The following is a 12,193-nucleotide window of genomic DNA, read 5'->3' as shown; positions in this document are numbered from 1 at the left end:
TCTCTGACAGGCCTATGTTCTAACAAGTACCATGGGGCAAGTGTGTCGCCATAATTGCTTGTTAGGAGAGATGTCTACTGAGGATGGGGTTAGAACGTCGCTGTTGTCAGAACACGAGGGAAACCTGGTTCTATTTTGTGGTATGATGACATTGGGCTTTTGTTTCCCTTCGATCGATTTTATTGAAGTCTGGTTTACCTGGCATAGAATGCAGATTTTAATTTTATGGCTTTTAGGTTTAGAAAGCTGTTTATATCTAGATAACCTCAGACAAGAAGCGGAACAGCTCAACACGTAGGAAAGGTCCTGCACGCCCGGTTCTAGCCAGCCTTCTGCTCCACACACATGCACTTAGCGAACACTGGTCCGGTTTTACATGAGAATTTCCAGCAGGGGAGGTCAGTAGTTCAGGCTTGCTTCTTGCACTGTAAAGAGTAAAAAATCGACTCTTAGCTCTGTGGTCTGCTCTAGAGACAAACAGGAAATGATTGAGTTGCAATACCTTTGTTTGTCATCCTGAGCCAAAATGGTAAGGGATGAGGAGACAAGCCTGGAGATCACCATAAGCCTACAGGGTTGGGCATATCTGCTGCTTTGGGGAGCATCTGTGAAAGGTGATGGGAGTGGTTTTGTGGGAGGATGGGGGACTGGAAGGCCTTCAGGGTTGGGTGGCCAGGGGCTGACCTCTAACATTGACTGTCTTTTCATGGACTTCGCCACTGACTGGTTGGAGCAGGCTGTGGGAGTCCTGTTGAGTAGCTGCAATTGACAAATGAGATCTGGGATAGGAGAATCAGGCTGTTTCCATAATTATTGCATAATATAGCACATGCTGCATTAACATACATTATTTACTAAATAAATGCAGGTTTAAAAAAATGTCGGACTATGATCGTGTTGCCCTTTTGCTTTTGAAAATGGCCTTGGTGCCTCTCAGGCCTTGGCCAGCTCTCCTGGGCTTTGAGAAACCCCAGAGCGGGAGCATTTGCCAAGCCTCTAATGACAAGGGCCCATTAGAGCACATGGCTGGATTCCTGGAACCGACGAGTAGATTCAAAAATGGAGCCAGAAAATTAGCTTGATGCTCACTCTGCCAAGCAGGGACACATGTCCCCAGTGGTGGCAGCTCCCTGGAGGTGAAGTAGATGGGTCATTATGACAACACTGCCAACAACAGCCTGGCTCCAAACATCTCTCCAGCCCACCCCACCTACAGATGCTGGGTAGTTAAGGAATCCTTGTGACCCCTGTGGCTCTTGCTGCCAGTAGCAAAAGGTATTATGAAAGACAACAAAGGGTAATTTTAAAAAGAAAGAAAGTAGAAAGTATGTGAAATCATTAACGATATAAAGAATTGTCTTATGTCAGATGCTGGGAGTAGAGGGGGAAGTCAGGTGTCTAGTGATGTAGGCAAGAGAAGAATGAGAGTGGTTAATAGCTTATGAAGATATGAAATGATAAGGATCCTGTTGTGATTGTATTGTTCTCCCCAAATTCATCTGTGAAATTCCAACCATTAGTATCTCAGAATGGGACCTTATTGGGAAACAAGTCTTAACAGAGGTATTAAGAATAAAATGAGGGTCTTAGAGTTGTCCTAATATAATGTGGCTGTTGTCTTTACAAAAAATTAGTATTCAGAGTATATACAAGCAATTATATACAAGCTGAGATGCTTAGACAAGACACTTGCTCTCAGTCTTCAATCCAAGACCCCTTCAAGCCTAAGATCTTGATTTTGCATTGTAAGAAGTAAATTTATATTGTTTAAGAACCTACTCTGTGGCCCTTTGTAATAATAGCTGTAAGAGGCTCTCTCAGTTATGGGCTTCCTTAAAAATCAAAATTAAATACCTTCTTCAAGAGAAAGAACCAGGGGCACCATCACAATTTTGTTATTTTAGGTTTTTTTTTGAGACAGGGTTTCTCTGTATTGTTTTGGAGGCTGTCCTGGAACTTGCTCTGTAGACCAGGCTGGCCTTAAACTCACAGAGATTCACCTCCCTCTGCCTCCCGAGTGCTGGGATTAAGGGCGTGTGCCACCAATGCCCAGCACCATCACAATTTGAACCAAGCAAAACCAAACTATAGCAGTATAAATAACTCAATGTCAAATTATCTGGGATTCACTGTGATCTGGACTCATGCCAAGAGTTTGGTTCATTTCTCTGGCTCTGCCGTCTGCAGCAGAGACTGCTTGTATTCTAGGCTCCAGTGGGCTCCACTCACTGCTGCTGCTGTTCTTGGTAATCATCCCATGGTACTGGCATCTCCAAACTGCTGGGGTCTTGTGTTGCAATTGGGCTGCATTTCACCAATAACCTCTCATAAACTCCCTTCATGGTGCCAAGTCTCAACTTCTTTGTACAACCTCTTAGTCCTGGGCCTTCAACTGCCACCAAGGCTGCATCTTCACCAGTGGCCCCTCCTGGCCTCTCACAGGGCCAATTCTCAGCTGCTTTCCATGACCCCTTCATGCCTTCAAAACCAGTATGACCTGGGTGATGCTTACACATTACCAAGTCCAGCTGCCAGCACGAGGTACAACCTTGGCCACTTCTGGAACACAGCTTCTCTGTGCTCTCAGGAAACACGTCCCAGGTTTCACCTCAGTGATGATGGTCTTTTCTCAATCATCACTAATTTCTTAGCACTAGCTGACCAGCATCAAGTATCCCAGCAAAGCAAAGTTTTCTTTAATAGTTTTAATATCTTGTTAATCACAGCTGATTCTTCCTCCCTAGCTAACCAGAACCACAGAATCTTAAGTGAAAATAGCAAATGACCCTGATAGTCTTTAAGCTTCTCTCAGAAACTTGGAAGGCCAGGTCTCCATCCTCTGCACTACTCTCAATATTCTTATCTTCCAAGATCCCACAGAATACCTTACAGAGCCCTTAACACTCAATGGCTCTTCTAGCCCAAAGTTTCAAAGTCCTTCCACAATTCTCCCCAAAACATGGTCAGGTCTGTCACAGCAATCCCCACTAGTGATACCAATTTGTCTTAGAGTTTCTATTGCTGCAACTAAACACCATGACCAAAAACGAAGTTGGGGATGAAAAGGTTTATTTGCTTTATACTTCCAAATTGTTGTTCATCACTGAAGGAAGTCAAGGACAGGAACTCAAGCAGGGCAGGATCCTGGAGGCAAGAGCTGATACAAAGGTCATGGAGGGTGCTGCTTACTGGTTTGCTCACATGGCTTGCTTAGCCTGCTTTCTTATAGAACCCAGGACCAGGAGTTCAGGGATGGCACCACCCACTGTAGGCCCTCCCCCATTGATCACTAATTGAGATCTCAAGGAGGCACTTCCTCAACTGAAGCTGCTTCCTTTTTGATGACTCTAGCTTATGTCAAGTTGACACATAAGACCAGCCAGGATGAGGCTTAAAGTTCTACTGGAGAACACAGGAGGATCTCCTCAGGCAGAATATGACGAAGAAAGTTTAGTTCCTGGACCAAGGAGTGGTTAGGCTGTGGTCTCAATATGAAAGAATAACTATTTAGCAGGGAGAAGAGGTGGTGTGGGCTGAGGAGGGAGGGAGAGACACCCTGACAGAGATACTGGCTGTCCAGGGGCCCTGTAGACTAGGGTGAACCTTTGAGGATTATGTTTATAAAGCTGGGAACTTCAAGAAGCTTGAAAACAGGCATTAGATGCAATCTGAGAAACAAGCCTGCAAACCAGAGTAGACAATGATAGGCCCCGCATAGATGTCTGGAAATGTCCCTAATCCTCAACTGGCAACTTCCTCCTCAAAATCTCACCACAGAAAACACAGCCATAAGCCAGGCCACTGACCATGTCTACACATTTACTATGGGAGATCAATAACATTTTTCTTCCTGTAGTGACTGATTTATGTGGGTCTCTGGGATCAGGTTAATTGTTACCCACAGCCTCCCACCCATGCATTGCCCTTTGGTTCTTTACTCTGAGAGCTGTAGATGATACAACCCTGTGGTGACTTGGAGCTGTCCTTGGTGGGGCTCACTTGCTCTCAGACAAGGTGTGATGAGTGATTGCCCAGTTTTAGCTTGACGTGGGCCTAGCAAATTCCAAAGTCCGATGGAGGGGGTGTGTTTGCCCAAGGAATCTGGATTTCCATTTGAATTTGTTGCTTTCCAAACACTGAATATGTGGATTTTCTGAATGGAAACAAGCTGTGTCTAGATTTCAAAATCTTTGGGGGGGGGACATGTTGGGAGTGGTGTGGTGGGGAAAGAATGTAATTCATTGATCAAACAAAACTGGGTGTAAAATTTATCTCCATTGAGATTTCCCCAAACCAAAACTACCTCCATATCAGAGAGACACTGCTTTCCTGGTGAATGAGCAGACAGTGGGAAGACCAAGCTTGGACCTTCCTTTTTTGTGGGGTGTGGGGAGAAAATAACACGGGACTGAACAATGAACTTTCCCAGGGCCAATTTCTGGACAATAGTTTGTTTTATTGTCCAGAGAAAGGCAGGGAACTATTCTCCAACATTTTGTAGGCTGTCAAGAGGAAGGATAAATCTGGGGCTGCTTTTAAATACTGGGTCTCAATTGATGCCTCGTTCTGCAGGCATATATATATATGGTCTTCTGGTATGATTTAATGTCTGAGCCCTGGGGACTTTGGTGAACTCCTGCAGACTTGAGAGGGGACTTTCCAATTCATTTTGAGTTCTCTTCTGAAAGCAAGCCTCAGCCCCAGTAGAGGACACTAAAGATAGATGATTCTCTGGGAAGATCAGTAAAAGACAAGAGCACTACTGGCCTGGCTTCCTGCTACTTCCGAGTGTGAGAAAAGGCCTGCATCATCACATCATCATAATAGAAACAATAATGATTTAAGCATTTAGAGAAAGTTGTCCTAAAAGGATCAGTGATGTTATCTGGCAGAACTAGACAAGATCTAACTAGCTCTCGGGTCTGAATTCACACCCTAAAGACCACAGCCTCCCTTGTGATTGGCACACCAAGGGAAAGAGGGTGGCAAGCTACAGACGAAGCCAGGTATAAGTAAGTAAGAAGTCTCAAGAAGCATCCATGTTGCATTCTGGGACTGATCCTAGTGGATGTGGCCAGTGATTTTTGTGTTATTCTATTTAGCTTCACCAAATGAAGGATTGTTTCTTCTGTGGATGGAATACCCTGTGAGATGAGTATGAAAAGGGATGGGAGGTGTTTATTTTAATATTGTTCTCTGCTAGGCAATGGGTGAGGGAGACACATGAGTAACAGGGGCTTATGCTTGTCCCTTAGGTAGGTATGATAGTGTCTACAGCTGGCACTCAGATCAGGTGGGTACATGTGGTGGTACACTGTCAACTGAGGATGATTTGCTTTCTGACAAAGGTCCAGAAACAATGGATTTGCCACTTCTAGATAGTCACTGGACTCTCTGAGTCAAGCCCTGGGTTAACAGAGTCCATTTTTATACCCTGTGTGGGCAGCACAGAATGTGACTGGCCACAGGCTTGGTCACTCTAAGTATTAGGGATCAGGACCCTGGACAAGAGAAGAGTTTGCTGTGGTTTTGTATTCTAGGCAACTGGCCATTAAATTTGGTTCAAGCCTGGAGACTGATTCTCTTTCTGCCAACAGACATGATCTTGGGTCTTGTGCTGTAATTGCTATTTCTCAGAATGAGCTGCCTTTCTGTGAGAAGTTACTAGCTGATTTCACAGGGTGCAGTTGGGAAGGCCCAATGGCAAGATCCAGTCTAGGACAAAAGCCAATCTAGAGGAACTAGATATAAAACTCTGAGGACTTTGTTCAATTACCCCATTCCCATAGGACCCAAGCCACACATACTTTTGGCTTTTGGTTGTTGTTTTTGTTTGTTTCGAGACAGGGTTTCACTCTGTAGCTCTGGCTGGCCTGGGACTCACTGTGTAGACTAGGCTGGCCCCGAATGCATAGAAATACATAAATCAAACATTTACTGATTATATATTATAAGGAAAAGCACTTTAAAATGATTCTTTGGTGTATGTATATGACTTTTCATTTATCAAGGAGGAGCAAATTTGAGTAGTGATGGCATGGGTGTGCTTGTTTGTTTTGTATATACAGTTAAATCTTCACAGAATATTTGCTATTGCAGGAGGACATTAAACATGTTTATAGTTTTTAAAAAGAAAGTAAAAGAAAAAGAAAAATTCACCTGCCTCTGCCTTCTGAGTGCTGGGATCGAAGCCAGATACCAGCATCCTCACCTATCTGTCTTTCCAAATAAGCTTGTATATCTGTCCTCTATTTTTTGAGCTGAGTTTCTGCTGTGTATAATCAAAACAAAGCACTTGAGGATCTTTACAACAAAATGAACAGTTTCAGACATTTGGTTCTAGAAATAAAGCAGGTAACATTCTTGATGAGATTAAGAAGACTCTAAGCATTTCTGTGGCCAAAAACTAGCCCACTTCCATCTTCAGGCAGAGCTTTCAAAGTTCAAGGTTAAAATATCTGGTTATATGGAGGAGTAGCAACTGAAGAGGTCATCACAGACTTACTAAGTGGGGTGTCTGGAAAAATGCTGACCGAATTTTGCTCTATAGAGAGGGGTAGGAAATGTGTAAGCTATATGGTCAGATGACCATAGAAAATGTAGAATGAGGAGTAATAGGATTGTTAAGGAAGCAAGGTTGAAAATGTAGGAAACAGTAATAATAGAAAAAGTTGCATCTATAGAGATGTCACAAGAAGCAAAATGAAGGCATGGTCTTCCTTAGTTGGTCCTCTGTAGTTGACATCCCCACCCTTAGACAATGCTGGCACAAGTGCATCATCATCCACCAGGACAAACAGTACCAGTAGACTACTGATGCAAAATAAGTAGGCCAGACACTCAGGTATATGACCACTAGGGAGTGTAGTAGGGAGACCGGTATGGTCTGAGACTGTGTGCCTGTGCACAAGTGTGTTAGTTGGGGGTAGGAGGTGTGGCTTAGAATCAGTAGCCAGTCTGGTTTATCCAACAGGCAGCTGTCAGCCAAGGGGCACTTCTAGTTGTGATTGAGAAATGGCAGTGCACTATCTTTCCCAGAGTGAGTTGATTGTAATTAATTGTTCATTGATTCCTCAGGTCAGCTAGAGGTCAGTGAAGTTACTCTAGTGGCTTGCTAGTTTTCCAAGCAACCAGGAGGAGTAGTCTGAGGCCAGTGGGAACTGTCCTGTGCCCTCAACCCTGACAAAAGGTGATGAGATAATTATGGTAACCTTAATGTCTATTATTGCAAATAATATATAGTGACTCAGTAGGAAAAACATGTCAGCACATTATTTAAGACTTGATGATGGAGATAAGTAGTAGGAAGAGGAGGAATGGGGTAGTTTGAATGAGAATTTCACTCCACAGGCACTGGTATTTAAACGCTTGGTTCCTAGTTGGTAGTGATGCTAAGGGGAGGTAGGAAAGCCTTGCTGGAAGAAGGAACTCACTGGGAGCAGGCTTTGAGAGTTCAAAGCCTGGCCCCTATTACCAGGTCTTTCTTCGTTTTGTGTTTGTAGTTGAAGATGTGATCTCTCTGCTTCTTGCTCTGGGTGCCTGATTTCCTTCCCCTGGCACCATTATGGACTCCCTCTGCCACTGTAAGTCAAACAAACTCTTCCTCCTATCAGATGCCTAGGTCGTGGTGTTTAATCACAGCAGAAGAAAAGTCACTACTACATGGAGGGAAAGAAGAAGAAAGAAGTGATCTCAATAGTGGCTGTTTTTTAGTACAGAATGAAATATTTCAATGTGATAGTTATTACAGCCACCATCTTAGGTAAATGTACCTTGTGAGTACAAAGCTGATCCTGGGAAATCTCATAGATCTTCCCTTCTACCTGCCTCTTTATCCACATAGGCAACTGCAGTCTAATACAGAGGTGGTTTCCACAATCAAAAGGGCATGCACATTGAGTGGGCCAAACAGATCGGTGTTCAGACCCAAACCATTTGCAACAGTTTTTCTCTGCTTGCCACACCTCCTCAGCCAGTGACTGGTCCCAACACATGACAAGTCACCCACCCATCATCTGTATTCATGTTGCCTTCATCCAACAAAACGGAGTGGTGTACTTCTTTGTACTAGACACTATGCTCAGTACTCATGTTACATCCATGTTCCACGGAGCCAGTGTCCAGGTCCTAAATGGTCTTCCTTGTTCATGTCTTCCATCTCCAAATAGACTGTGGACTTCCTGAAGATTATCTATGCTGAGTATCCTTAACAGCAACCACATCTAGCCTTTATTGAGTGTTTATGGAGTGCACCCCAGTCTTAGTAAGTTCACTGATTTATGTGAGATGAGATTCTCAGATTTGTAGAAATCTGCTTGTGTGTTAGTGGCTAAGAGAGTAAGGCTGCTGATGGAGTAATGTGAGACTGTTCTTGTCAAAGTATACTACTTTATGGTTATTCTAGGGCTCAGAACCATCAGAGGCATACCCAAGTTATCTTGGGAAGAGAGTGACATAATGACTGCTTCATTGGAAATACTGCTCCTCTTTCTGTACTTCTCTATTCAGGAGAACTGAATGTGGGTACCTGTTGAGGCTCTTGCTGGCAGTATAGCTTTCTTGTTGAGGCACCCTTTCAACAGATTGACCCCTCCATTGTAGAGACATCAGTGAACACCAAATCTGAAAGACGCCTGTGGGTCATTTTACCCTGATTTTCTTGTAATGGAGTGTTTCAGATTATAATCCCAGACTTATGTTGCTTTCTGCCCATGTCCTCAAGTGTCATTCTCAGATCTCTGCATGTTCTCCATCTTATCTAGGCTCTTAGTTACTATTTCTACCAAGCTTCTCCCTAGTTCTCTTTTTGCCATCTGCTTTACTGATCATTGGAGTTACGGCTTCAGTTGTTCCCGTGGCTTTCCTCTTGCCCTCCCCACATTTATATCCCAATATTTACTTGGAAAGCTCTACTTAAAAGCTCGACAAGATATCCTCACCCTCTTTAAATTCCATCAGAGTTTTCCATATCTCTAGAATGTCAGAGAATTTGCAAGGTTTCCATTATTATGAAGTTCATAATCATAGGGCCTCTTTGTCCCCTCTCTTGCCCCCAAATACTGTCATTCTTCATACTACAGCCTTGTTGCTAACTGTCCTGGATACCTTGTGCTCTCTCTATCACCTCCAAGCCCCCTGTACTTTGAACTTTAACCCCACTCCCTGGTTAGGTTCCCATCACAACCTCCCTGACCTCTACTACTTTATTCCCTTATGTCTCCAAAGACATGTCAATACTTACAGTCACTGTCTTCTGAAGCATTTATCACATGATAGGCAATGTATCAAACTTTATTTTCCATATTTAGTCTTCAAAACCTGGTGAAAGCACCCTCCTCTGTTCTCATATGGTGAATGTGGAAATCAAATGCATGAGCCTGTGTCCCATCGTCGAACCCACACTATTAAGATCCTTTACTAAGCTTTTACTGTATCGTCTTGTCACAGTAAGCTGTCCCTGCTTTGAGATGTGTTGATCCTGGTTAAATGTAACCTTCCTCCTGAGCAGGGATTTGCTTTATTAGTTTTTTTCTCTCCTAATCCCAATGTGTGCTGTATCACAAGAGTTCAGTGATTTGAAGAAAGAAACTAGCTCTGTGTCTGTCTTTTCCAGAATTTACTTAATGTCTTGAACCATTGCTTTTATAATTTAAAATGTGAAAGATAATGTCATATCTTGCATCAATAAGTCTAAGCAAAGGGCTTTCTCACCCCTGTATGTGCGCTTGCTTGTAAGCAGTTTAAATTGATTTCACAAAATTGAGAGTCTGGAGGAGGAAGGCCCTCTTTTAAGACACCCCTCCCTTTTCTAGGCTCTTTTTGAAAATTAGCTTCTGAATATGAACAAGCCAGCTCTTTAAAGTTTAATGCCTCAGCCGTTTTAATTGTTTCTTCCAAAGTACAAAAGAGCGGCTGGGCCACATGGGCACCAATCACTTGCCAACTTCCCTTTTGCAGAAGCAGCTGAGCTCTCTGGTATTTTAGAGTCGCCCCATCTGAGACCCCAGCTTGGCATCCACCTTTGCACTCACGTAAAAGAAGCCTAATTTCTGCTTTTAAGAAATGCGTTGCTCAAGAGATTTTTGATTTGAGCTCTTTTAAGAACAATGCAATAAAGCATAATAAAACTTTAAAGTTTTTCTTCTTTCTCTAAGTGCCCCTTCCTCCTTCTCCAGTTAAATTGTCCTGAGATTGTGTTGCCAGGTAAAATATAGGACACTTATTGTCCTTGTCTGACTTCCATTTCTGTAACAAAGTATTGCAGACTTGAAGGCTGTGGACAGAATGCAGTCAATAAAATGCCTGCTTTGTAAGCACAAAGACTGGAGTTTGAACTTCAGAACAAAAACAAAACAAAAAAAGGAAGCAAACAAACAAACAGAACAAAGTAAACAAAAATCAGACTTTGTGCTTCGCACTTGTCCGCTTTGTTCTGGAGCGGTGGGCTCGGGTCTCCAGGGCTTGATGGCCATCCCAGCCTAACTGTGGAGTCCCAGGCCGTCCAGAAACCCTGTCTCTTATGGCAAGATGAGGGAGAGAGACACGGCCCTGCAGCTAAGGGTGATGACTGCTCTTCCAGAGGTCCTGAGTTCAATTCCTAGCACACACATTAGCTAGCTCAAACTGCCTGTGACTCCAGCTCCATAGAATCCAGTGGGGATCCGACATCCTCTTCAGGCCCCTATGGGTACACACTTGTGTGGTACACACATACATAAATGAAAATAAAAATAAATTAAAAAATCAAGAAAAAATAAAAAAACAGAGTGGATGGCTCCCGAGGAACAATGCCTGAGGTTGTCTTCTGTATACACATGTGTACATGTGTGTGCACACCCATACACATGCACACACACAGGAAAATTGAAAACTCTAAGTCTTGGTACTTCATAAAGAAAGGGTTTATTTATCTCAGTTTGGCTAAAGATCCAAGAAATTGGACTGACCTGAAGGGGGCCAGCCTATGCTGAGAATTTCCTTGGCTCCATCCCATTGAACAGCCAACAGCATCATGGTGGGGCTATGTCCATGAGGATGAGGTCACATGACAATACAAGAAGGAGTCAGAGAATGGGGAGAAAGGATTGACCTGTTCTTTTATAACAAACCTTTTTAGAGAACTAATTGGTTTCCCATGAGTGCTTGGTTAATCCCTTTGAGTGTAACACCCCTCCAGTAAATGCTTTTGGCTGCCTCTTAATGTCCCTACCTCTTCACACGTTGTCACATGGGGACAAGATTCCAGTATATGAAATATTGGGTGGCACTCAAACCATGAGACCCAGTGAATTTGAATTTCAGATAAACAGCAAATGATTGCTTGCATGCATACACTACACACAAACTTTGGAGCATGTTTATATTTTAAAATTTTTGTTGCGTTAAAGCTCAAATTTACTGGCCCCTGGTACTTTAATTTTCCAGATCTGACAACCTTCAACTAAGGGCTTTAATTTCTTCCATGTGAATTGGAAAATGAAAAATGCTAACCTATATGACAGAGCAATATTCTCAAAATCAGTAAGTTGCTGAATAAATAAATGAATCCTGTCACGTGAGATATCTAGTCATATGACACACACTCACATGGCTACATCTTTACCATTTTCTCAGAAACCGTTTCTTTTTTGTTGTCCACAATAAATAGAATTTCTATAATTCTACATATTTTCATCCATGCATTTTAAGTGTTTATTAAAAATGTATGTTTTTAGGGGACTTGCATACAAGTGAAAATGCTATCTGTGGTCTCTATCCCTGGAGTCATAACTGAACTTTCATGATGCAAGAAAGAAAGTGATTTCTTTGAGTTGTGATTCCCCTCCCCCAAAGATGAGTGAAAGGAATTTCAGAGGAGTAAAGCAGTAGAGTCAGAGAGATAAGGACAGTAGACAGACAGACAGACAGACACACACACACACAGAGTCCAGAGTGTGTGTGTGTGTGTGTGTGTGTGTGTGTGTGTGTGTGTTGCTCCTTTTAAGGCTGCAAGGTGTCCATTCTACGTTGTTTCCCTTTCCTCCTCAACTCGTTTTTGGAGCTGGCCAAATACTGAGGCCCCCAGAGGCACCATTTGGCCATGGGTTTGAAATCGATTCTTTTTGGGTTACAGGGCAGCAACAGCAAGTAGGAGCTTAGCTGTCACTTGTGAGACTTCTATAGACTCTGACAGCAGTGCCGGCTCCCTGCCTTC

Source organism: Mesocricetus auratus, unplaced genomic scaffold (genome assembly GCF_017639785.1).
Source record: "Mesocricetus auratus isolate SY011 unplaced genomic scaffold, BCM_Maur_2.0 Super-Scaffold_6730, whole genome shotgun sequence".
NCBI lineage: Eukaryota > Metazoa > Chordata > Mammalia > Rodentia > Cricetidae > Mesocricetus > Mesocricetus auratus.
The sequence above is the reverse complement of the archived record's forward strand: the minus strand, read 5'-3'. Positions refer to the sequence as shown.